This window comes from Schistocerca americana, chromosome X, assembly GCF_021461395.2.
Source record: "Schistocerca americana isolate TAMUIC-IGC-003095 chromosome X, iqSchAmer2.1, whole genome shotgun sequence".
Classification (NCBI taxonomy): domain Eukaryota; kingdom Metazoa; phylum Arthropoda; class Insecta; order Orthoptera; family Acrididae; genus Schistocerca; species Schistocerca americana.
This window is the reverse complement of record NC_060130.1, coordinates 571,323,658-571,351,366: the sequence shown is the minus strand read 5'-3', so window position 1 is coordinate 571,351,366 and position 27,709 is coordinate 571,323,658. Positions and strand designations below refer to the sequence as shown.

At 40.2% G+C, this 27,709-nt stretch overlaps 1 protein-coding gene across 1 annotated transcript in view; it reads left to right on the top strand.

Annotated features, from left to right (window-relative positions):
- The window catches only part of LOC124556181, a 659,170-nt gene that overhangs the window by 174,426 nt on the left and 457,035 nt on the right, over window positions 1-27,709 (top strand). The gene's annotated exons all lie outside the window — the stretch shown is intronic.

The window sequence follows — 27,709 nt, the reverse complement described above, 5'->3', positions numbered from 1 at the left end:
CTTACAATGCATTTTTACGTTTTTAGTTTTTATTTCTCTTTAGATGAGAATTTCATTCCTGGAGGTTTGGTGTTACGGTTCAATAAATCAGTAGAATGAGAGGAAAAATTTAAAGTCGATAACGGAAGCCCGTGGCTGGGCTACTGGTGGACAAAGTAAGGTAGATTAAAGCCTCTCTTCGCCATGGTACTAGGAAGGGGAGGGTGGCAAGTCCATCAACGTGGTCTCTTTTTACCCGCGGAATTGATCCCTAATACTCATCCGATTACACGCTCAGTGAACCTGGGATCGTCCTGGAGGGACTGGAAAACCCACCACCCATATTCAGGACTGAAACCGGGAGCTCCTGGCCTGGAGTCTTGTGCTGTACCCGCTAGACCACCATGGACACAAACCGTGGGACATGAGGTTCGTTAAATAAGGTTTAATATAATCCCCTTCTCTTCTCTCTAGGACCATAAAGTGAGCTATCATTTCATTAAAGGTATTCATATATTGTCTTCCGCTATCATCTTTACCTACAGTTCTAAATCCACAGTAGGCCACCGTAGACAACCATAAGCAAGCGTAGATTACGGTTGTATTCGTAGTAGTTTTGGTAAGTGAAGGCTGTATTCACGTTACCTGTACTTTAACTGTGTTTCACTCCTATCGGGCATTATCTTGTAACGATCGCTTTCTTTACGTATGCGATCAGTGTCTCACTAGATTCCGCTCTAAACCGGATTCGGTGAAGAATCGAGAAACTGAGTGAGGATATATAAAGGGCAGCGTAACGTACCGAACATTTTTGTTTTACATGCTTATCCTCCTGAATGTTAGTTGATAATAAACGGTATTTATAGCAAAATTGAAATTGTCAATGTTCACTTCAGGTTTTATTCGAAAACTGTTGATATGTAATTTGCAACAGAGATGTGTTGTAGTAAATACAAAGAAAACTATACAGATTTATCATATGGTGCTAGAAAATGCAATTTCCTTAAAAAATAAACTGCAAAACAAAAACACATCAAACATCGCTTCAGTACTCAGTCGAACTTATTATATAACTTATTATATACGTTTTTCTGTTATTCATGAACTACTACCGCGTTTATCATTAACAACAGAAGACCCTTGCCTTTTTCCTTGATGATGGACGTTCTGTTGACTACAGAATAACGACAATCAACACATAGACTTCTATATGTTCGTACCTGTAAGCTGTACTTGCATCGAAAGTGATTGCTTTGGTTACATAGAACATCAGAAGTTGCGTTAACAACTGTTTTTTAATACTTATAAAATGCAATTTATATTCTGTGAGGGTATAAAACACACAATGGACTAACACTGAATGATATGCGGTTCTGATAATGTGAAAAACGTAGAAACAAACAATCAAAGAGAAGTCGTCGGTCCCCACTTCCTTTCTTACACATTAAGTTATGTTTCTTTCCTTACCAATACCAATAATACTACCGGCAATCCTACCAGTTACTATATCATTTATGTACTGTTCAAAAACTGCGAACAGTATTTTTGGTAGCTTATAACTCTATCTGTACCTCAGTTCATCTAGTGTTAGAGTTTAAGGCTATGGAACACCGGCGCTACGCCAGAGTAATGCTACAGTCCAAACCTGTAAATTCATGCTAACGTAGGAGACATGACTAGTTTTGCTTGTTTGCTGTTTGTTAGAGATGACAAGATAAAGCTGAGCCATATCGTTAGGGTAGAAGAATATACATTTTCCTATATCATAATCCAGGTAAAATATTTCACCAAAAGGCAGTACTACAAACTAACTTTCCTGACAACCCATGATGAATAAATTGTTTGAAAATGATTGAAGACGAATATAAATTATATGTCCTTTTGGAAGTCAGATCTGCAAGCTGGAGAGATCTGGAAAGATTGAATAAGACTCTCTGACCGTTCTTTCCACCAACCTGTCGTCTTCTAAAGTAGTGTCACCAGCTAAGAGGACCGCTCGTAGCTCGTGGGATCTTCTTCGGCGGAGCTCGCTACGTTATCAGCTCGGTCCTGTGATTGTGCTTTTTGTGGGATGCCATTTGCCCAGGTTAGTCTACGTATCTACAGAGGGCAAGATCTGTAGTACTGACAATGATGGTAGGCGACACTTGTCAATAATGTGGCCTGTTTGTTTATTATCAACTATTCACACGTTTACACTGTCTTTTACAACACTCGACAAGGCTTTTCCATCTAACATACGAAATATGACAGACATGTCTGGCTCTCCGGTACGCTCTGGACAGAGTGAGTATTACATATTCACAGCGAAGTTATGCCCGATATAGAGTACAACATGTCCGGCTCTGAAGAAAGAACACTCGAAACGGAGTGACTGTTACATATTCACATCTAAGTAAGGCAGGATACTGAGATACGTGTCCCACCCTCTGGAACGCCTGAAACAGAGATACGTGTCCGGCCTTCCAGAACGTGTAGGGAAGCAGCATACTCACGTCATATAAAATTCACATCAGTATGTCCATTGTGTGCCAGCCAGTCTGCTGTAACTAGCTCTGACGTCATAAATGTTGTGCAATACTTTAAAAATCAAGTAAATAACCTGAAACGTTTCTAGCATGTCAGGAGTAATACTAAATCAATATGTGTTGGATATCAGTTCAATAACTTTAACCATTTCCGAAATTTGGACGTTTTTCTGTAAAAATCATTGGCGCAACAGGAAAGCGCTAGAAACATAAAAAATTGTATTTAGATTCCTTTTTCATAATAATTTAGTAGAAACAGTATTCTGGATCTCACAAATTAAAATTTTAGTTGAAATTCATGATTTTCTGGTTTTCGTCTTAGAAATTAAGGAAGCAAGAATGATTAAGTAGGCGAATAAATAAGGCCAGAATGTTTAAATTTAAGTAGATGGGAGATCCACTATAATCATAAAGATGTGAGAAGTTTCAACTGAACAACTATAAAACTATAGCTATAGAGTATCTCCAAAGAGCAAGTTCAGAGCTCGTCTACTGCATGTACTGTAATTAAATTAATTCTCTCGCCCAAAATATTTGACTTAACAACGTCAGACTTTTATTATGATTACTTTCCTGTGTGCTGATTGCACATTTAAATTGAGAGCTTCGTCGGCCATCAGCAAAGGAAGCAATGATTTATTCAATAACTTAATGTGGTGCATTACTAGCCCAGCAGCTAGTCGGGAGAGCGGATTTGATCTGCCGTTCCCTTAGCCGTCCGCACCGCGGCTTTATGTATAAGAACGCTGCGCGAGAAAGAAAGGCCCCAGTTCTCTCCAGACGCTGATTAGCGCACCACCTGTGCCGGGAGTCGTGTCGCGTCGGTATCATTGCTATGAACAGCCTCGGATGCCGTAATAAGTTACTCGGGATACGCGTAACCATGAAATCGTTTTCGAGTGAAGTGTTAATTCTGGGATGACTTTAATGATCTATCTTCAGTTTGCGTGTGTCGTATTTTCACGTGCCGCCGCGGTACAGACATTCTACCATTATTTAGCGTGGCGTTTGATGAACATTATCATCAAATTATGGCGAACATTCACTTAAACATTTAATATGAACAGTTATAGTTGCATCAGCGCATTAGACTCTGAACTGCACTGGTAGTTCGATTGTGTGGATTCTTTTGGTCTGTGATTTTCAGAATGTAGTGAACATTTTACAGAAAATGGTTTTGATTATAAATCCCAGACAATCTCCTAATTCCTCAGAGCTATAAGCTGTAGCTATAAATGTATTTCTCAGATGAAGTGGGCACTAGGAATTCTAATTACAGGCTTCACGTTTTGCTAATCACTTTCTGGTTGCCAATATTGTAGTTAGAGAGCCAGTGTTGAGAACGGAAAACGACAGCATTAAATTAGTAAATAATAGGAACATAACAATTATTTCCACCCACCGCCCCACAAACGCACCGAGCGGAGTGACTAGCACACCCGAAGTACTTCATCTCCTAGACGCGCCAAAGCGACCCGAAGGTTTTAGAAACACTTCAGTTGCAATATCATTACACTTATGTTCCTCAGTACTAGTGAAATTTAATAAACAAAAACGATTCACTTGTAGGGTAACCATGAGAGATTGTATACTAAAACTGGGTTAAATACAATGAATAGTATATAAATAATTAATAAGGGAGGTTAGGCGTTTTGGCGCCTAGCACCCGAACGTGCCGACCAATCAGGAGCAAGTTCAGTACATCTGGTGGACTCTCCCATGGGCCTGGTAGATACTGTACCATCTGTCGCTTGTACCTCACTCCACTTTTGTACCATATGCTACTTCACGTGTATCGAGTTGCATCAAGGCGAGCTTCTAGCAAAATAAAATACTGGCAGCCACAGCCAGGAATATCACACGAAGTACAGCGACATTAATGAAACATATTCTAACAGTACATTCATTCTAGTGGTATCACAGCTCTTCGTAAAGTGGAACAGGAAGTTCTGGTAAAGGAAACTCGTTAGTAGCCAAAAGTTTTTGCAGTGGAGCTGGTTTCCTTTATCAAGAACACCTGCTTAACAAGTGATTATGTGAAATCTGCCTCTAAATCAAAACCCCTTGGAGGCAACGACGATACAACCCCTTCATTGGCTCTTATGCACTTTAATTGCCCCGGGGTTTAATTACTATTTCGCTCCTTTGATCACTAGTCGGACTATTGGGAAACTGAAAGGCACTCAGCGCCCTTGCTTTCGAGAAGGGAGGTGGGCCACGAGCTAATAGGATAAGGGCGCTGAATTAGCGGGCTTTGGTGTCATACACAGGCCAAAGTGAATGTGATTTTCATAAATATTTCGATACTAGTCCAGAAGAACGCAGAGTTTATTAACTTCTCCTCTACAAATGAAGAACATCCAGAGACAGACATAACGAAAAAGAGGGTATAAAGCTCTTTTACGGAGTATACGTAAAATTGTGTAGTGGTCTCACGGTATATCGGACCGGTCTTTCATACCATGCGCTATGTATCATCGAACAGCTTTACTGAAATAGCACGTGATGATCACACCGATTAATGACGGCTTTCAAAAAAGGAGCTGTTGCTTCTATCGTGAAAACCTGTTGGTGATAATAGGTCGCGAGCTTTGGGCCCACCACATGGCAGTGCCTTGGAAGTGGATAATAGCCTTATATTAAAGGACTATTCATACTCATGCTGCTAACATTTCCACTTAAATATACGGCAGCAATGATGAATACCTGACACACATATTCAAGCAAAAGACGGAATTGTTAATTCGCTTTGGTCATGAACAGTTTCTCCCTCCAACTTCGTCAAACTGAGTAATTCCTGTGTTTCTAATTAACTCGATGCCGCCAAGAGGGTACTAACTTTACATAATCTTCTTTCTTTCGCTTTACTACATACGAAATCATCCACGCACATAGTAACGGCAGAGACAAAATATATACCAGATATCTCACGCCACTGTCCTCCGTTGACGTTAGTTAATCTCGGATACCACAGAGGCCGTAGATTTGCCTAAGCAGAACAGTAAAGGGGACTCCACACCAACAGAGGGGAGACCTTGCTAAACGTAAGAGCAGCGCTTGAACAGAAACACTTCACAGCTATAGCTCGTCCGATAGCTCGTCGCTAGGAAACTTGCTTGCTGTAGGGAGGGCGCCGACTTCGATTCCTGGGCTCGAGAAATGCGTCTGTGTAGAAGAAAGATTGCCTCTAAGCAAAACAACATGCATAAGGGCCAGAGCATATCAATTATCTGTTTCAAGACGTATCAATAGGTGACAACTATTTTATTACCAACACATTATGAACCAATTCATCTTTCACAGTTGGCAATATTACATAAATGCAGTCATATCTTTGACTGCAATATAGAACAAAGAATATAATGAATATCATAAATGTTTTTCCTTTAAACCCATGTTATAGACCGACAGAGCTTCATAACTGCGTTATCATAACATAAATGTTCAATGCACGTCCGCCTTGTTGGATGTATTGGTGTAAGAGCCTCTCGGTATTAGCATGGACACCTCTTAATATTTCTGCAGATACTGAAACAAGAATGACGTATTTGTTCTTTTAACACATCTGCATTTTACGGTTCCATTCCGTAAACCATGGCTTTAATATAACCCCATAAGGAAAAAATCCAAGAGTGCTCAATCAGACGATGTTTCTGCCCATCGAATGCAACCACCAGGAGCTATTCACGGTTCGGGGTACGCGTCGAAATATTCCCTAACCCTTCCACAATAAAGGGGTGGTGCACCATCGTGTTAAAACGAGTGTCTCACAGCTAAATGAAGTGGGAACCAAACAAATTCGTCCAATGAAGTGGTCTCCTAGAGCGCCGCCCCATTCGTTAACAGCCTAATGCACTTGCATATGATGTGGTCGTAACCACTGAAAATTTGGAGGAGCCCAGTAATGTAGATCGTGTCTATTGACAGTGGCGTCATTGGTGAAATAGTATCCATCTTTTCGCAAAATCTGCCTGATGAACTCCAGATTTACGGCTACTTTATTTACGAGACGTCTGCAGATCGATACCTGTTTTTGTAAATCGTTTCCACATAGCTTCTGGTGTAGATGTAGGTGCAGCTTAAAGCGATGACATTTTAATATATAAGAAACTATCAGCTTCGATTGCGGCAATGAAACCAACTTTTAACTAGGTTTCAGCCCAAGTAATTGAGCCTTCTTCGGAAGATATACCTGAGTCTATAATATGTCTAAGAGGGAGTGGTCTAGAAATAAAACTAAAACAGCCTGAATAGACGTAGCCACATTTTGAAAATGCGGTACATTAGTACTAAGTCAACACCAAGACTTAACTTAAGCTCTGGCGTGCGCCTCGTCTCCATGGACGCCGTGCGGTGGACCTCGGGAGCTCACGTGAAACTAAGTAGGATTAGATAACGCGCTGCAAATCAACATGGCGGGGAACATAGCGCATGCCTAGCTGAGACCACGTCTGTCAAAGGTAAGAGACCAACGCAGTTAAATTTTAAAACAAACAACTTGTAGAAAGGTTGAAAATCTTAAACATAAAGCCTCTGCACCAGGTTATGACTAAAATGTAACGAACTATGCATGGATTTATCGTGTAGATCCCTTAGAGTGGTTGGTGGGTCACGTCGTCCATGAAAAGCCATTTTCAAGCTACCCCAGGCATGTTCGATACGGTTCATGTCTCGAGAACATGCTGGCCGCTCTAGTCAAGCGATGTCGTTACCCTGACGGAAGTCATTCAAAAGACGTGCACATTGGGGGCGCAAATTGTCGTCCAGGAAGACGAATGCCAATATGGTTGCACTTTCGGTCGAGAGATGGCATTCACGTATCGTACAGGCGTTACGGTGCCTTTCATGACCACCAGCCGCGTGCGTCGGTCCCATATAATGCCACTCCAAAACAGCAGGGAACTCCACATTGCTGCACTCGCCGGACAGTGTGTCTATGGCGTTCAACCTGACTGGGTTGACTCCAAACACGTCTCCAACAATTGTCTAGTTGAAGGCATATGTGTCACTCATCGGTGAAGAGAACGTGATGTCAATCCTGAGCGGTCTATGCGGCATGTTGTTGGGCCCATCTGGACCGCGCTGTCTTGTGCCGTGCTTGCAAAGATGGACCTCGCCATGGACGTCGAGAGTGAAGTTGGGCGTCACGCAGCCTATTGCGCACAGTTTGAGTCGTAACACGACGTCCTGTGGATGCACGAAAACCATCATTCAACATGGTGGCGTTGCTGTCAGGGTTTCGCAGAGCTATAATCCGTAGGTAGCGATCATCCATTGCGGTTGTAGCCCTTGGGCGGCCTGAACGAGGCATGTCATCGACAGTTCCTGTCTCTCTGTATCTCCTCCATGTCCGAACAACATCACTTTGGTTCACTTCGAGACGCCTTGACACTTTCCTTGTTGAGAGTCCTTCCTGGCACTAAATAACAAAGCGGACGCGATCGAATCGTGGTACTGACCGTCTAGGCATGGTTGAACTACAGACAACACGAGCCGTGTACCTCCTTCCTGGTGGAATGATTGGAACTGATCGGCGGTCGGATACCCTCCGTCTAATAGGTGGTGTTCATGCATAGTTGTTTACATCTTTGGGCGGTTTGGTGCCATCCCTGAACAGTCAAACTGACTACGTCTGTGATACAATATCTACAGTCAACGTCTACCTTCAGGAGTTCTGGCAACTGGGGTGATGCAAAACGTTTTTTGATGTAGGTATTACTTATTAGTCAACATGGCTATTGCACTGCCAGTATAACAGCACCTGTTCTTTCTTCCTTGCATGTACCTATACGTGGTCAAAATGAGCTATTCACGTGAGTGGCCGGCCGCGGTGGTCTAGCGGTTCTAGGCGCTCAGTCCGGAACCGCGCGACTGCTACGGTCGCAGGTTCGAATCCTGCCTCGGGCATGGAGATGTGTCATGACCTTAGGTTAGTTAGGTTTAAGTAGTTCTAAGTTCTAGGGGACTGATGACCACAGATGTTTAGTCCCATAGTGCTCAGAGCCATTTGAACCATTTTTGAACGTGAGTGATCAAAATCTAAGTAACCTTCAGATCTGTAAAGATGTTCAAGGACATGAAGCTATTTTCAAAATGTTTTGCCTTACAAGAAACTGGACAAGTAGCCTGTGGGTATAGATCTATTTAACAGCGGAATAGAGGAATTCAGTGCAGTAAGGATGACATGATAAGAACGAAACACTTCTATACACTCCAGATGCATTGTACCTTTCACTCGACAAAAGAAGGGAAACACTCATTACCCTAACGGTCCTCTAGCCGACTTTCTTAAAGAAATTAAATGTGGAATAGTTCCCTGGAACACAGAAGTGGAGAAAGGGAGAAACTTACATTGCCAGTTTATAAACCCATGACATGTATCAGCAAGGAATGCTATTAAGAATGTTTACGAATAGACTAAACATATCAGAGATATTGACATTCCTAGATATTCGGTGGTGGTGGTGGGGGTGGGAGTGGTAAGATCGTATGGGACCAAACTGCTGAGGTCATCGGTCACTAGGATTACACACTACTTAATCTAACTTAAACTAACTTGCTCGTCCGCAGCTCGAGGCCGTGCGGTAGCGTTCTCGCTTCCCACGCCCGGGTTCCCGGGTTCGATTCCCGGCGGGGTCAGGGATTTTCTCTGCCTCGTGATGACTGGGTGTTGTGTGATGTCCTTAGGTCAGTTAGGTTTAAGTAGTTCTAAGTTCTAGGGGACTGATGACCATAGATGTTAAGTCCCATAGTGCTCAGAGCCCCTAACTTGCACTAAGGAACACAGTTGTTTGCTTAGTCCCAAACTCGGACTGTCTACTGCAGGTTCCACATCAACCACTAGCAAGTTCACTCATAATTATTTAAATAATAATAATAGCTATTCTACAGCTACACCGATTTCACAGACACACAATAAAGGTGGCATCCGTTCATTCATTAAATTTGTAGTTTTTTCTTACTTTGTTACGTGTGGATTGCATGTAATACCTTCAAAGACGCAACAGAATCTGCCAATTTCGAGCTACGTTGAAATCTTATTAGGATCTTAAATGAGTTAATTGTTCTGAACAAAGTACACGTGTTTTAGCCATCTGTAAATCTAGAAATTATAAGTGAACTTCGTGTGTAATATGTGCCTGGTGCTTAAAACTCGTTTACATGTCTTGCCAACTCTTAAGATATATACTGACTATTTCTTTTTCAGGGCATGTACAACTTTTCATCCAATCTGCTGACAATTAGTCACTAATCGAAACTGCTCGCCTTAATAAATAGTTGCGTAAATGCAACTCGTGTTGAGTTACAACACAGTTTAACTTAAAATTGAATCTTGCAGATGTTTGCTATACTTACATCTGTTAGGAGTTTCGCTCCAGATGTGCAGTCGTCAGAATTAAAGAAGTGAGATCTATTCAGATTCTAGAAAGGATTCACCGCAGTACAAAGTAAGCTAGTGATTGTTTCGTCTGTTGGTATATTTCTAGATAATCGAGCCACTTCTGTGCCTTCAAGGCAAAGCGTTCTTATAATGCCCCAGGAGTCTCGATTCATGAGTTTTGAAGTTGCATCTCAGTGCAGATGGCTCAGATGCCTCTTAGCACTATGAGACTTAACATTTGACGTCATCAGTCCCCTAGAACTTTGAACTACTTAAACCTAACTAACCTAAGGACATCGCACACATCCATGCCTGAGGCAGGATTCGAACCAGCGACCGTAGCAGCAGCGCGGTTCCGGACTGAAGCGCCTACAACCACTCGGCCACAACTGTTAGTGCAGTCTCAAGGATCACGGTTCTCTATGTCACCTCTGTTGAAAGGAAACACTGATACAAAAGGCACGACAGAGAACCTCAGCTATATCTAGGGAATGATACTTTACGACCGAAACTCCAAGCAACCTGAAGGCTGCTGCGGAAATCAGTAAGATTGAAGGAAGGCGAAGTGTGTAATTCAGACTCCGCGGGTCATGAACGATTCTCTCTGGACACAACAGAACTATTAACAGTAAGTGATGATAATATCAAAATAGCTGACTAAATGTTATCTGTGGTGTCACCGCCAGACACCACACTTGCTAGGTGGTAGCCTTTAAATCGGCCGCGGTCCATTAGCATACGTCGGACCCGCGTGTCGCCACAGTCAGTGATTGCAGACCGAGCGCCGCCACACGGCAGGTCTACAGAGACTTACTAGCACTCGCCCCAGTTGTACAGCCAACTTTGCTAGCGATGCTACACTGACAAATACGCTCTCATTTGCCGAGACGATAGTTAGCATAGCCTTCAGCTACGTCATTTGCTACGACCTAGCAAGGCGCCATTACCAGTTAATATCGAAATTATAAAATATGTACCGTCAAGAGCGATGTTCTCCAATTATGGATTAAACTTAAGTATTATATCAACTACGTACTTTATTTGCTACTATTAATTCCCTTAACTGTTCCAGACCTCGCGCCAGCCTGCGTGAGCTTGAGCGCGTGCCTTTCGGCTTCCTCTCATAGTGACTTGGCTGTCTTGCCAAGTCACAACATTATCCGATTCTTCCGTCGCTGCGTAGTAGAACAAGTTCATATTTATAAATGAGGTGAGGCTCCACAGTAGTAATTTGTTTATTTGACTGGTTTCCGTCGTTCAAGGCCATCATGAGACTATAACTGATTTATAGTCAGTTACAAAAATGTATTCTGTGAACAATTCACGGTTTTGGACATATTATTTATAAATAGCTGACAACAATGTCAGAGCGTTCCTCGGTAATACAATTTTGCAAATATATATATATATATATATATATATATATATATATATATATATATATATATATATATATATATAATTTCCAGAACATCGTACCGGTAAGTGAATTTCCTAAACAGGTATGAAATAAAGTTGATTGCCCTTTGTTAGATGTTCAACTTAAAATTAATATATGCACAATCACGAAATCTACTTAGAAACCTTGGATATCTCCAAATTCAGTTTCATAAGATTTTCCTCCAGATTGTGTAAACAAACAAAACTAATTCTGAATATGTTATGCATGTCAAAATAATGAAAATGTGCCTAATATCTTTCGTACTACCTCTGTGGGGCTGAATGTGAAATAAAAGAGAGAGCTCGAAAATGTGTTAGATACTACAATAATAAATGCCTCATATAGTGAGGTACAACTAAAGAAAATAGTACGACAAATGAGAGAGAAATCCATAATCAAAAATGATAATCTAAGCAAAACATCAACATTGAAGCTGCAGAGAAAAATATTTGTACCAGTAAGTAACAAATAAGTACATATCGTGGAATGATCAACATGAAAAAGAATTAAAAGAAAGATCAACGAAATAGAAAAAGTGTAAACGCTGAACAGAAAATGCCTTTATCACACGCAGAAAAGTTACGTCGAGAGCATTACGAGAATCGCAGCAAAATCCCCAAACTAAACAGTCATCAAAGACTTGCGAAAACTAAATCCATTTCGTCATTCCAGTATACGAAATATTCATCAGTTCAAAATAATTCAGAGTTCAACATGATGATACACGTATTTAACATAAGCGATACGAAGAACGGTAGCCCATAGGCTGCCTGTCCTCCGTTCCGTAATATCGGCGAAGCACATTCGGATATCTCGTCAGATATAGTCCTTTCAAAGGTTAGAGTATTGTAGCGGCCGTTCACCACCTACAATCAATTGCCTACACCACTGAATCATGCATGTTACCATAGCTAGTCTGCCTTCTTCCAGCGTTCGATACAAAAAGTCCAGAATCACCTCTTTCAGGGCTCCATTCGGGAAGTCCCAGTCTCCACTTGACTCTGCCACTGCCCAACTCTCGTTTGCTGAAGGCCATCCCCGCCAAGAAAAATCGTTCTCAAGTTCTACAGACATGATTTGACTCACTGAACGCACTAAACTAACGTATTATAACAATATTTCAATAAAATAAATGTTATAAACATTCAGCTGCATTAAGACCATTTACAATAAACAAATGTAATAGTTGGTTCATAAATAAATAAGCCAGCATTCTTGCGAGGTGCGCTGACGTTAAATAACTATAAATTATTGCTAAATATTATTTCAACAATTATTTATGGCTTCTTAACAAAAGCATCTTCGGTTTTCCTTTCAGTTTTGTTGTCCGCTAACGCATGCGATTGACCAGTTTTAAATTAGCACATTTTTTTTTAATAGCACTTGCGATCAACAAGTTAAATAACGTGACTGCCAAAATAATAAACTGTTCAGTAAATAAAAACATGTCTATAACAAAATATGAGGTATTCCTGCTGCATTAATCTGCTGCGTAAATGTGGGGTTCGAATGGCTCTGAGCACTATGGGACTTAACATCTGAGGTCATCAGTTCCCGAGAACTTAGAACTACTTAAACGTAACTAACCTAAGGACATCACACACATCCGTGACCAAGGGAGGATTCGAACCTGCGAGCGTAACGGTCGTGCGGTTCCAGATTGAAGCGCCTGGAACCGCTCGGCCACTGCGGCCGGCCTAAATGTGGGTGATACGATGTTCTGAGAAACATTTGCGTAGTGAAAAAGATGTACAACACGTCGTAAATCAATAAATAAAATAGATACAAATACGTAGCTTTCAGGGATGATAGCTATAGTGCAATGCTATCATCTGATGTGCCGTTCGTTGAAGTTTCATGAAATGATTAAATGTTAGTAATTCAAAGGTTCATTGTGTAAATGTTTACTCACTGTGAAATATTAACTTCTGCAGTTTTAAAGATATTGAGATAGCGTTGTGTTTCTGAATGCGTCTCATTTTTCGGAGATCAGAGATGTATTTGGATTTACCGGATGGTTATAACTAAACTTTGCCTATATAACACGTTATAACACGGAAACTAATTAGCGTACGAGTACCAAACTTGGTAGCATTAATTTCAAGGACATTGGGTAGAGATACAACGTAGAATCAATTCAATTGAAACACTTCTAATGTGCTCCTACGGTACATTATGCCCATAAGTGTCCAGGAGAGTCTTCAAGCGCAGGTTTGCATTCTGCACAGCAGAACGAAGCAAGTCCGTAGGTATGCTGGCTACCTCTCTTGATATGCTGCGCTTTAGATCAGCACATGTGTGAATGTTCCCCTGGTAAACCCTTTCCTTCTTGTAGCCACACAACCAGAAACCACAGGGAGTGAGATGAGGTGATCGTGCTAGGTAAGCATTTGGAAACGATAGGCTGATAATTCGATCGTTTCCAAATGAGTTTAGGAGAAACAGGTGAACTTCACGAGCGATGTGCGGTTGGACAAAATCTTGCATGAAAACTGTTGAGCTCAATGCGTCTCTCTCCTGTATGGCGGGTATGACATTGTGGCGAAGCACTCTGGCTAGTGACACTGGACGTCTTTGGCGCTTGAGCGCCAACCTGTTTAAAAAAGAATGGGCCAATGATGAACGTATCCGCAAAACCACACCTTACGGTGACACCTTCGCCATACAGAGGAAATTCATGCACAGTGACAGCAGGTGAATGTCCCCACACTCGGCAATTCTGTGTGTTCACCTCACCCGTCAGAGAAAAATGAGCTTCGTCTGTCCCCAGCCCTCGTCAGCTTGAGTCCTTGTTAGAAAGTGCAGAGCGAGGTCAATACGTCGTTATGCGTCCTGTGGTGCAAGCTGCTGTACGATAATGATCTTGTACGAATACCATTTGAGAATGGCTCCAAGAATCTTCCGAACAGTGGACCATGGGATGTCCAGCTGTCGTGACACAAAACGCGCCCTGCCTGACGATCGGGAATTGCGCGCAACGTTGTCTGCCATAGCAAAAGCGATTTCATCAGCCACCTGTGGTACAACCGGCCGTCGGCCTCTTCCTGCAGCGCCGCCCAGGTCTCCAGTTGATTCGAATTTCTTCATCATGCTCCGCACAGTAGGTGGAGAAAGAGGACCCTTCCGTAATCCTTTCAGCCAGCGATATTCTCGAAGTTGAAGTGCAGCACTACAGTTGTTCTGATAATAGAGCTTCACCAATAATGCTCTGCTCCTTTTGTCCAAGCTCATTTTGACACATCAACAAGTGCCCTGCGACTGGTCAGGAGTGTGAGACTGTGAATCACGATGACTGATCACGCCACCTGGTGGCTACAGTTGGAACTGGACGGTGGTATTGTGTCGCATGGAAATCATGCACCCCCATACTCTCGACACTGCCAAGTTTGTTACTCGTACGGTAATTATTTTCCGTCTTATAACATGTTAAGTATGGAAAGTTTAATTATAACCCTCCGATGTATGACTGAGTTATTGTCGAATCTCAAAGAGCTGTAACTTAGCCATCTTTGAGATTTTCTGACACTCCGCCACTTCCTAGAGCATCTCCTGCCCAGAGGACACGCGTCTAACAGACGTCCAAGTTCCCAATTTCGGGATTTTCCCCACATAGAGTCCTTTGCTAGCGCACATGTCTCGTCTGGAGCGGCCGTGATGGTTCGCCTGGCAGCGTTCTGTCGGCCCTGGGGCCGCACAGGTTCGGAAACAAATTTACTTTACCTTGTACTTATTATAAGCAGCCGATTAGCTCGCCTACATAAGTGTAACGTAACACGGCTGAGTAACAGCAGCAAAATATTACCTAGAATTCCACATAAAGTGAATAAAAATATGGTAGACGTCAACAGAATATCGTCTCATAAAAAACAGAAAAAAGTATGGAAAACAACAAAGCACATGCGGCCGTCTCACTTATAGGAAATTTACTGAAATAGCCACCAACAAAAATTATAAGGGATCCACAGTGAATTTTCAAGGGTATCTAAAAGATAAAAAGATTCCGAAGAGTTGAAAAATAAGTTTATCCACACACCATAAAATTCACTGCAGATATACAGAGCAGAGCATCATAGTAACAATTTTTGATTTCTATATGTGTGTAAATAGAGGGTCATTGGACCAAATCATCACACTTTAGTGTTACTATTAGTTTGGCTGGGACAGTTTGTACACTCCTAGTGAATATTTTATCTAAAGTGAAATTCAAGGGTGAAATAGCCCACCAATAGAAACACTGATGGATGTAGCAACTATTACACCATGAAGCACCAGTCAGTTACTGATCAAACTTTGTCGATATCGTAACCATATAAAGGGTATTAAATGATTACTCTGGCATTCCCTTCGGAACTAAGGTCCATCATCTACACCGGTGTGGTGTGTGACTGGCACCTGCATCGGTGTACTCTTATATTCATTTTAATATGAGAACATACAGTCTCCAAATGTCATCTTGAAGAATTTCTTGTCATGCGAAATACATGCTTCATCAGATCAAGTCTGCCGGCTGGAGCTGGAGCTGCCTTCCCATCGCATCCAGCCACGTCCTATAGCAGACACGTCAGGGAACGACGCAGGCTACTTAAAAATCTGTACATTTCCCAAATCGTTTTTAATGCCATTTTCTACCATGTTAATGACGGATATGTCAATAGGATTTGCCATTCGTGCCACATGCTGGCGAGCAATCAGCCGCTTTTCAGCACTAGTCACATCAGCTCTCTGGTATACAGTAGTTCTTCATCCCATGATTCCAGGAGTTGGAGAGGTATGGGTTTCTAGAATCGACTATTCACCACATCGTTTATGCTAGACAGTTCAGGGGATGACGCAGGCCACTTAAATATCCGTACATTGGTATCGGTCTGATATCCAAAAACAGAAGCGAGACATATCTGAACTTGAGAGTGCCACTCAGTGTCCCACTTCACTCTGGCTCCACACCCTGAGAGTCTATGTTTTCTGTGGTATGGCGTCGATGACAAACGACGTAGGCAGTTTGAAATCTCAAAACTCTTTCCAGTAATGTCGGTTCCTGGAGACAGTGTGATTGCAATCTGTGACCGGATTGCAGCTGTTGTCATCCGTGTATTCGTCAGTCATTCAAACAATCCGACGATCTTCTCGATGTGTAGCACTTCTGGAACGACTTGTGCCTCATCTTCTTGCCACACCTGTTTCCTGAGTCAATTTGGCCACCACTAATTCTGCAGTTCGTCCATTGCAGCAAACTATCTGTGTGATCTGTCGGTATGATACTCTTATGACAATAATACAACCCTTCTCTAAGCCAGGAAGATGGTGACAAGCTCCACTTGCACATCTTCTAGCTGTGCTGAGTTACGATCTCCATCTGAAAAGTTCCAGTAAAGTTGGACGGTTCCAACGGGCATCGTGTAGTCACACAAGTCTAGAAATGTAGGTATGGGTTATTCTGTACTGAAAAGAATCTCGCATAGCAATGAAACGTTGATTAACATGTCCCACAGCCATGGGGTATCAGTCTGACAAGGTTCTGTCAAGATTTTCATGGTCTAAAACTTTCCATTTCCGTATGTACGGTTATGAATTTGAGATCCTGAAAATCAGAAAGTTAAACTAAAATTCATGTGGTGTTCAAGTAATCTGCCCGCTCTATTACAGTTGACAATTTAGCTTTCAGAAATTTTGATCGAAGATGTTATACAAATAAATTACTTAGTGAGAGCAGAAAACCGGACTTACCTAAGAGTGTTGACTGAAACAATGAAATTCATGACCAAAAATTGCATAAGAAGGTACTCCAACAGAAATATGTAAATTGGAAATAGGTTTAAATTTGTTGGATACCTCAAACAAGACGTGACTCTCAAATATTGTCAATAGAATAAATACTCAATAGTGTGAAAAAAACGTAAATTTTAACTAACACATCAGCATCAACAAATGTGAGTCTACATTCAGAACTCTAAAGTGTTGATGTGTACTGGATGGACCGGAACTTTCATATGCATATTTATGCCATGACCGATAAGGTCATGAACCAAGGAGAGGTGCACGCGTCGGTCGTGTGCTGCCATAGCCCATTTTAACACCACATTTCGCCGCACTGCCCTAAGGGATACGTTCATCGTACATCCTACATTGCTTTCTGCTGTTATTTCACGCGTTGTTGCATGTCTGTCTGCATTGATAACGCTACGCAAACGCCGCTGCTCTCGGTCGTTAAGTGAAGGCCGTCGGCCGCTGCGTTATCCTTGGTGACAGGTAATGCCTCAATAGTCTCGGTTCACTCTTGACATTGTGAATCTCGGAACACTGAATTCCCTAATGAAACAGGAAGTGGAATGTCCCATGCATCTAAGCCCAATTACTTTCCGCGTTCAGAGGCTGTTAATTACACTCGTGCTGTTATAATCACGTACCAAACGTTCTCACATGGATCACCTAAGTACAAAAGACAGCTCCCACAATGCACTGTCCGTTTATACCTTGTTTACGTTGTACCACTGCCACTTGTATATGTGCATATCGCTATACCACGGTTTTTTTCCTACCTCAGTGTAGAGCTGTCAGTGCATCGGATGAGGTGCATGAAACGGATGACAATGTATTCGGTAGAAGAAGAGTGTACGAAGAAATTCCAGTACTTAAAAAAATTAAACAAGGAGGAGTCAAAATGCAATAAACAATACATTTACATAAAAACTTACCAAACTGGAGTAAATTTACAAAGTGTCAAAGATTTTGTATTTCTTTCTTTTAGTTTTAGTTATTCCTTTATCTCCTGGTCAGTTAATTCTACATCAGGACAAGAACTTCATGAATGAGATTATAAACGATCTTTTATGCAACTAACTGTCTACAGATATGGATCAAAGCATATTAAAATGTATACAAAGAATCGAATAATACTGCTGCGAAGAAATTCCGGTACCAACAAGACATGAAGCCAACAAGAGTCAAAATTCAAGGAATACGAACGTTATTAATAACGTATTTACTCAACAACTTATTAAATTTGAATAACAAATTGTTACAAAACTGAAATAAATTTACATTGTTTCAGTTTGAAAGCCTGGCTCTCTTTTAATCTTCATCAGTTTCTGTTCTTTAAGTTCTTTGTCTACTTTTGACATTTCCACCCACATTTCATGTTCCACATGCGTGCTCCATTCTTTGAGTTTCTGTTCACTCTTGAGCCATTCTAATCTTGTTTTGTAAAACTAAATTTTCACTTCGAGAACGTTTTGTGTTCTTTTGTTTCTGGAACGCAATGCTGACAAAATTATATAATCCTGGCTTGAGTGCTGCCCATATACCTGCAATTGGAGGTTATTTTTAGTTCAAAGTACGCGATATTGTGCTGTCACAATTCAATTAGAACATTATTTTAGTACAATATCGTTCTTACCTGCTCCGTGTAAACATGTAATGGTCGCCTAGTCGTAGATATTGCTAATTGCTATAATCGCAGTATTTCACTCCCATTTACGGAGCTTGTTAGCACTTGATGTTAGGTTGGCACCATTAAAATGCATTGTGTTGTGGTAATCGCTGCTACTGGCTGGATCGCTGCTGTGTCTCGATGCTGATGCTGGCTCTAAATATGGTTGTCTAGGGTTAAAAACATGAGGTCCCGTGTTTTTATGTGCTTTTGATGATAAAGAACGAGCGAAACCAACAAGTATGTAAACTTCAAATATTTATTACTCTGGTGGCCATCTTAATTCCACTGTCCACCAAAGACCATGACACAACACAAAGTAGTACTTCCTTTACATGTTCTTTGCATTGTTTATCCACCTCAAACCATAACACACAAACACACTTTACCAAATTGACATTCCGACTGAGCCCTGACCCTACTTGCTGCTTGTATTTATAACATTGTCAAAGAACTACTAAAAAGAGATATAGTTTATAAGTCACATGTACATCTGTTACCATAATTTGTGCAGAAAAGTTATTAATTTGCATCGAGTGACATAATTTAACATGTTATTAAAATGACAGACAGATTTGTTGACTTGACAGAATAATTCCTTGTTACAAAAAGGCCGTTTTATAGAAGTTTGTCAACTGACTTCTCTAATTTGCATAAATAAGTAAATAACATGAATTATTAAGAAATACATTGGTTTTCGTCTAAAATACGATTGATTACGTGAATACTGAGTGGAAACGCTCCTAGTGAACAAATAGGATTCACTGGGTGATTTTTATTTAAGGAGATCCAAAATACCTAGGTTGGCCTTTATTTCGTACTTCATATTAATTATTTAAGATGAACTTAGTGTTTTTACATGATGACATTTGCTGTATCTGTGATCAAGGGATATTAACTTTTGTGTGGGTCAGTTATTCAATATAATATAATGGGTTGACTGTTTATGGAGACATGTTATGCAATCATTGTTAACATACACAATAACTTTTCTATAATCATAAATACTCGTTAAACTGGTTGAATTTAGAGGGTATCACATACTTCGGTAAAGTAAAGCCTTTAATATGTTCCGTTACAATACCCCCCTCGGGTAATATCATTTACAGAATGTTAATGATATTAGCTGACTAGGACAAACGTGTCAAATGGTTAAAAATTTGGAAAAGTACTACTTTCATAATTTTTTTTGTTTTACTATGCATAATGTGTATGTATATAATGACTGTTACACCGTTTCAAAATGTCTTTCTCCTGCTAATATTTTAGTTGTGTTGTTTCAAATGCACTTTGTGTTGTGTGTCTCAGTATGACAGCATAATAAAAATATTTAGTAATATATGAAAGTAAAACTATTTGTTCATCTTTGCTCCCAGTGAGCCACATGGAACATGATCAAAAACAGACACAAATATATCACATGCGATCTTAAGATGTATAAAAAATATATGTAAATTATTTCAAAGTCAGCTCTCATTGAGTCACAGAATACGCAAGATAATAGAAGGAACATAAATATATTAAATAGATGGATAGGTCAGATGTCCATAGGAAAATATTGCAATTGTCTGCTCTTTTTGAGCCACATAAAGGAAATGAAAAGAAAGAACATAATTATAAGTATGGACATGATATATAAACACAAACACTAGAGAAGTCACATGTATGAATATTATATGTGTTTGAAAAAAAAGAAAAGTTATTTTTAAATATTGTCTCCTATTGAGACACATAGTCATGATAGTACAAGAACATATGAATACCAAAATTGCACACTTAAATTGGTCACAACATAACACATACATGAAACTTGGTGAACATCTGATTAGCTGTAGAAAATTGTACACAAATCTTATGCCTAAGAAAAGAATGGTAACAAAATGATGGGTCTTGTACAACAATTTTTACATTGTATTTTATATGTGGTGCAAGTATGTACCATATTCAACAATACAAACAGAAAGTAATAAATGTTTGTCACCTCTTTGGGTGCATGGTTAAACTTGCCCCTTGCAAGTAAAGAAGATGTCTCCAAATTTAATATTCAATAGTGAGAATAAAAATATAAAAACATTCTCTCAGAGATCTGGAACTTTTCCAGGGTCTATAGGATGAGTGGTAGTAGCTATCTGACACACCCAGTGAAAATCTTTGCTGGTAAAATGCTTTACGGAAAATGGGTAAGTAACTGTATTCAAAAAGGGAAATGTGCTTCATCATGTTTATATGGTTTCAATTCAGTGATGTTTCATAATCCAAATAACCTTCTTGATCTGGGAAAAGATAAGTCGATACGCATTAGGATGTGGGCATTCTTTTATTTCAGATGGACAAATGTCAATGTTAACTTTAACATATAGACAACCTAGCTCAACATCTTTGTCTATTTCAGTATTTTCAAAGAATAGATCATTTTCAATTTCTTTAGTTCCTAAGTCTAATCCCTCTTTCCTACACTTAGACACATCCCTCTCTGTTTGCAAAGCATTGACATTTAAACATAAACCTTTGTTTTCATCTGTTCCTCTTAACACTTTGTTGTCACTTAACAAACCACTGTTTTCACCCCATTTTTTATAAAGTCCACTACGGATTCTTGTCCACCATGTAGGATACAAGGTTGCTAATTCTTTCCAAAAGGCATATTTGTTTATACAGTTTCCATAGTTGTTCCACAAAACTTCTAAAAACTTTTCCCCTTTTTCTTGAAAACACACATTTACATTCCACCCCTTTATATTTTATTTAATATTATTATTATTACCATTCTCATAGATTAGTGTTTCGTAGTTCCCAATAGGCAATAGCTTATCCTCAGATACACATTCCCTAGTCTGCACCGAGCGAGGTGGCGCAGTGGTTAGCACACTGGACTCGCATTCGGGAGGATGACGGTTCAATCCCGTCTCCGGCCATCCTGATTTAGGTTTTCCGTGATTTCCCTAAATCACTTCGGGCAAATGCCGGGATGGTTCCTTTGAAAGGGCACGGCCGATTTCCTTCCCCATCCTTCCCTCACCCGAGCTTGCGCTCCGTCTCTAATGACCTCGTTGTCGACGGGACGTTAAACACTAATCTCCTCCTCCTCCTCCTAGTCTGCATTTCACTTAAATTAACCTCATTATTACCCATGTTTGTCACATCACTTACCTTTACCACATAATCACTTTTCAAGTCTACAAATACTTTTATTTCTTCCTCCACACTCTCATCAATAACATCACTTGATTTAGGATCATTATTTAAACGTCCCTCTATTACTTCTTCCTCCTCCTCCACAACAACCCCATCTTCAGTTTCCCCCCCATGTATCTGAATCTCAGCAATTGAGTCTTTGGCTCCATTAAACACTTCGCCATCCCCCTTCTTATCAAATAAACCCCCCAAAATAGATTCTATTTGTGGTGTGTCTGACTTGTTATTAACACCAGTATCTTTTTCAGCCCAACTATGGAACTCTGCAGTACCTTCAACTTCTGCACTTTCACTAACTACCTGCGCTTGAACACTGTTTTTATTAACTGTATCACTTTTACTCATAGTATCCCAAAACCATTTATTAAATTCTAATTTATTCATTCTAACAACATCAGTATTTTCATGGTACTTACTCTTTACATTGTATCCTCTCCTTTTCCAGTTTCGGTTATGTGCTGTCCTGTCATAATATTGTCTAGCCCCAAAACTACGGACATCTAGTGGGACTGTCCACCGTTTCCCGGCTGGTTCCCTTGGTCTGTCCGTTTGTAGTTGTCGTTTTGTTCACTAGTTTCAACAAACCCCCTTCTATCTTGTTCTCTTACCCAAAACCTATTTCTAACATTCCTGTTATCTCTCCTCCATCCTCCCTCCTGTGTATTGTTTCTGAAATCATTTTCATATCTCCTATCTCCCCTATTTGGAGCATTATTTCCAGAATTTTCAAAGTCTCTCCTACCATAATAATCTCTATTTACATTCCTGTTCCACCCCCCATACTGGTTGTTGCCAGAGCCAAAACTTTGGTTATTTTCTCTCTCCAAGGCCCTATCTAATCTATCTACCAATTTCAGGAACTCTTCCATTGAATCGTCTGGTCCATGGACCAATTTCCACTGCAGTCTCTCTGGTAACCTTCTTTTTAAAACATCAATTTGTGTCATAATATCAAGAGTTATTGAAGTGAGCAAGTTTTTTCAATTGATCTCTGCAAAATTTTTGCATTCCCCTACTTTCCCTCAATACACTGGTCCATTTATAAATTCTGACTTTAATCTGGCTTGTATGGATTGTGGCCAAAATTTGCAAATAAATTTAGCTTCAAACTCTTCAAAAGTATTCCAAGAATCAATATTCTCGTTAGCCCAGGATAGGGCTTCCCCTTCTAGAAACTATTTTACTAACTTAATTTTTATGTTATATGACATTCCTACTACAAACATATCCTTACATTGGTGAATAAAGTCAATAGGATGCAGATTTTCACCAGGAAAGCATTTCACTTGGATGTGCCCATACATAGCATTTTGATTGTAAAAAATTTGTTTGCACATCACCGTGTCTTCCAATTGCGTATATTTAGTGTGTATATTTTCTACTTTTGTATCTACACTAGTGGTATACAGGTTGTATTCTTGTTTAAGGTTTTCTGATGTTTTGTCTATTCTCTGATATAATCTTTCTACTTCAGTATCTGCTCTGTTGTTGATGACAGCAATGCTGTCTGTGTTAGCTTGTATGTTTTCATTTAAACTTTCAACTTTAACTTGAATTCCTTTCTGAAGTTTATCAACTGCTCTCTAGTGTCCTTATTGAGGGTAGTTTTAATTTCCTCACACTTATCATTGAGATGAGTACTTAATAGATCAAAATTCAAACTTAACTTATCCAGTCTATCTGGGTTTTCTTTAAGTTTCAAACTTACTCGTTCACTCGATTGTTTAAGTTGTGAGCTTATTTGAGTTGCAAACTCTGCTAGCCACTCTGTTAAGTTTAATTGTTCACCATGCCCTGGTTCAATTTTTACATTTCCTACGATCTCATCACTCTCAGGTAGAGACATGTTAACTATTATTTTTTTTTTAAATGAGAACAACAACAAAATACCTTGCTTTATGTAGCTATGCTATGATGTCGTGATCGGTGTTCTTGTTGGCATTCTTCACTTTTATTCGGTTTTATCGAAGCTGAAATCTTACTTGATGAATTCCATTGACATATTCCAGACGTCAATCTTCCGAGCGGTGTGATGATAGTTTTTCGTAGTCGCACAAACACACTTTTTTTTTTTTTTGCTTTGACATATTTTCACTGTTGCCACACTGCACAAATAAACTTTTTTGGAGTGCTAAGCACTTACGAAATTGATCGCTTCACTATTATCATCGATGCACTTAAAGATTCCGGCTGAGCCCCCACTTTTGTAATGGTCGCCTAGTCGTAGATATTGCTAATTGCTATAATCGCAGTATTTCACTCCCATTTACGGAGCTTGTTAGCACTTGATGTTAGGTTGGCACCATTAAAATGCATTGTGTTGTGGTAATCGCTGCTACTGGCTGGATCGCTGCTGTGTCTCGATGCTGATGCTGGCTCTAAATATGGTTGTCTAGGGTTAAAAACATGAGGTCCCGTGTTTTTATGTGCTTTTGATGATAAAGAACGAGCGAAACCAACAAGTATGTAAACTTCAAATATTTATTACTCTGGTGGCCATCTTAATTCCACTGTCCACCAAAGACCATGACACAACACAAAGTAGTACTTCCTTTACATGTTCTTTGCATTGTTTATCCACCTCAAACCATAACACACAAACACACTTTACCAAATTGACATTCCGACTGCGCCCTGACCCTACTTGCTGCTTGTATTTATAACATTGTCAAAGAACTACTAAAAAGAGATATAGTTTATAAGTCACATGTACATCTGTTATCATAATTTGTGCAGAAAAGTTATTAATTTGCATCGAGTGACATAATTTAACATGTTATTAAAATGACAGACAGATTTGTTGACTTGACAGAATATTTCTTTGTTACAAAAAGGCCGTTTTATAGAAGTTTGTCAATTGACTTCTCTAATTTGCATAAATAAGTAAATAACATGAATTATTAAGAAATACATTGGTTTTCGTCTAAAATACGATTGATTACGTGAATACTGAGTGGAAACGCTCCTAGTGAACAAATAGGATTCACTGGGTGATTTTTATTTAAGGAGATCCAAAATACCTAGGTTGGCCACTATTTCGTACTTCATATTAATTATTTAAGATGAACTTAGTGTTTTTACATGATGACATTTGCTGTATCTGTGATCAAGGGATATTAACTTTTGTGTGGGTCAGTTATTCAATATAATATAATGGGTTGACTGTTCATGGAGACATGTTATGCAATCATTGTTAACATACACAATAACTTTTCTATAATCATAATTACTCGTTAAACTGGTTGAATTTAGAGGGTATCGCATACTTCGGTAAAGTAAAGCCTTTAATATGTTCCGTTACAAACATTATCTCCTTCATTTACATTTACATTGTCATCAAGGAGAAAAATACACTACTGGCCATTAAAATTGCTACACCACGAAGATGACGTGCTACAGACGCGAAATTTAACCGAAGGGAAGAAGATACTGTGATATGGAAATTATTAGCTTTTCAGAGCATTCACACAATGCAGGTGCCGGTGGTGACACCTACAACGTATTGACATGAGGAAAGTTTCCAACCGACTTCTCATACACAAACAGCAGTTGGCCGGCGTTGCCTGGTGAAAAGTTGTTGTGATGACTCGTGTAAGGAGGAGAAAGGCGTACCGTCACGTTTCGGACTTTGATAAAGGTCGGATTGTAGCCTATCGCGATTGCGGTCTATCGTATCGCGACATTGCTGCTCGCGTTGGTCGAGATCCAATGACTGTTAGCAGAATATGGAATCAATGGGTTCAGGAGGGTAATACGGAACGCCGTGCTGGATCCCAACGGCCTTGTATCACTAGCAGTCGAGATGACAGGCATCTTATCCGCATGGCTGTAACGGATCGTGCAGACGCGTCTCGATCTCTGAGGCAACAGATGGGGAAGTTTGCAAGAAAACAGCCATCTGCACGAACAGTTCGACGACGTTTGCAGCAGCATCGACTATCAGCTCGGTGACCATGGCTGATGTTACCCTTGACGCTGCATCACAGACGGGGCGCCTGCGATGGTGTACTCAACGACGAACCTGGGTCCACGAATGGCAAAACGTCATTTCTTCGGATGAATACAGGTTCTGTTTACAGCATCACGATGGTCGCATCCGTGTTTGGCGACATCCAGGTGAACGCACATTGGAAGACTGTATTCGTCATTGCCACACTGGCGTATCACCCGGCGTGATGGTATGGGGTGCCATTGGTTACACGTCTCGGTCACCTCTTCTTCGCATTGACGGCACTTTGAACAGTGGACGTTACGTTTCAGATGTGTTACGGCCCGTGGCTCTACCCTTCATTCAATCCTTGCGAAACCCTACATTTCAGCAGGATAATGGACGACCGCATTTTGCAGGTCCTGTAGGGCCTTTCTGGATACTGAAAATGTTCGACTGCTGCGCTGGCCAGCACATTGTCCAGTTCTCTCACCAATTGAAAACGTCTGATCAATGGTATCCGAGTAACTGGCTCGTCGCAATACGCCAGTCACTACTCTTGATGAACTGTGGTATCGTGTTGAAGCTGCATGGGCAACTGTGCCTGTACACGCCATCGAAGCTCGGTTCGACTCAATGCGCAGGCGTATCAAGGCCGTTATTACGGCCAGAGGTGGTTGTTCGGGGTACTGATTTCTCAGGATCTATGCACCCAAATTTCGTGAAAATGTAATCACATGTCAGTTCCAGTATTATATATTTGTCCAGTGAATATCCGTTTATCATCTGCATTTCTTCCTGGTGTAGCAATTTTAATGGCCAGTAGTGTATATTCGTTGTATATTACTACATATTCATCTACTGGTGTTGCGGAACAACTACAGCCTTCAGTGTCATCTGTATCTGTATAAAACAAGAACGTAACGAATAATATTGTAAACTACATTTCACGCAGCAAATTCGCTTCAAAGGAATTTATGCAAACGTACTAAAATGTTCACAAACCACTGTATGTTACGTCATGATGAAAATCCGCATCGCCATTAAATGAATGAAATACAAGAAAAAAGTTTGGCTTTAGAGCTGCAGTAAGATTCTGTCCACTTTCTGTAACCGTATGCCTCACAATGTTATCACCTCCAGTTTTATGCTTTTCAACCTTGAAAAATTATCAAACTGTGTTTGCCCCAGTTCACACTCTACAAACAACTACACGAAGATGAAATGTACCGTAATAATTGTAAAGTGATTTCTAAAAGTATCCATCGTCATGCAGGCTTGATTTATTGGTCCTTTTCTTAATATTTTCATTAGACAATTTTAAATCCTTCCAGCTACAAACTGTTCCGAAGTTCTGCGAATTAAAGTCAACAGCTAGTTCTTCCCACGCTTGTACCTCGTTGGCTGCAGTCACTTCACTTGTTTCATGCACTCTGTGGTGTCTTTATATCATCACAAAAAGATTTATAGTACTAAATATTTTTCGTATCGGGAGAAGCTTGACGATCGTTCCTTTCTCTGTGTATTCCCAGCCACCTTCGTAACAATAAATCTTCGATAGTAAATATTCTGTATCTTTAACGTACAATTAATATCTGAGGTCGAAGCGCAATAATGGTGTCGATAGCTGATTTTAGGCGTGTTACCAAGCATTTTTCGTGCTATCCTAGATCAACACAGAACATTCTTCGATGGAGCTAAGTTTAGTGTCATACTGTAGAGCGGAGCCCTGAACAGATTTCAGTTATTCCTAACCTAACATCAAATTTGACCTCCAGTCTGCGATATTTATATAATTGCTCTCAAAAGTGCTAGAATTTGTTCGTTATAT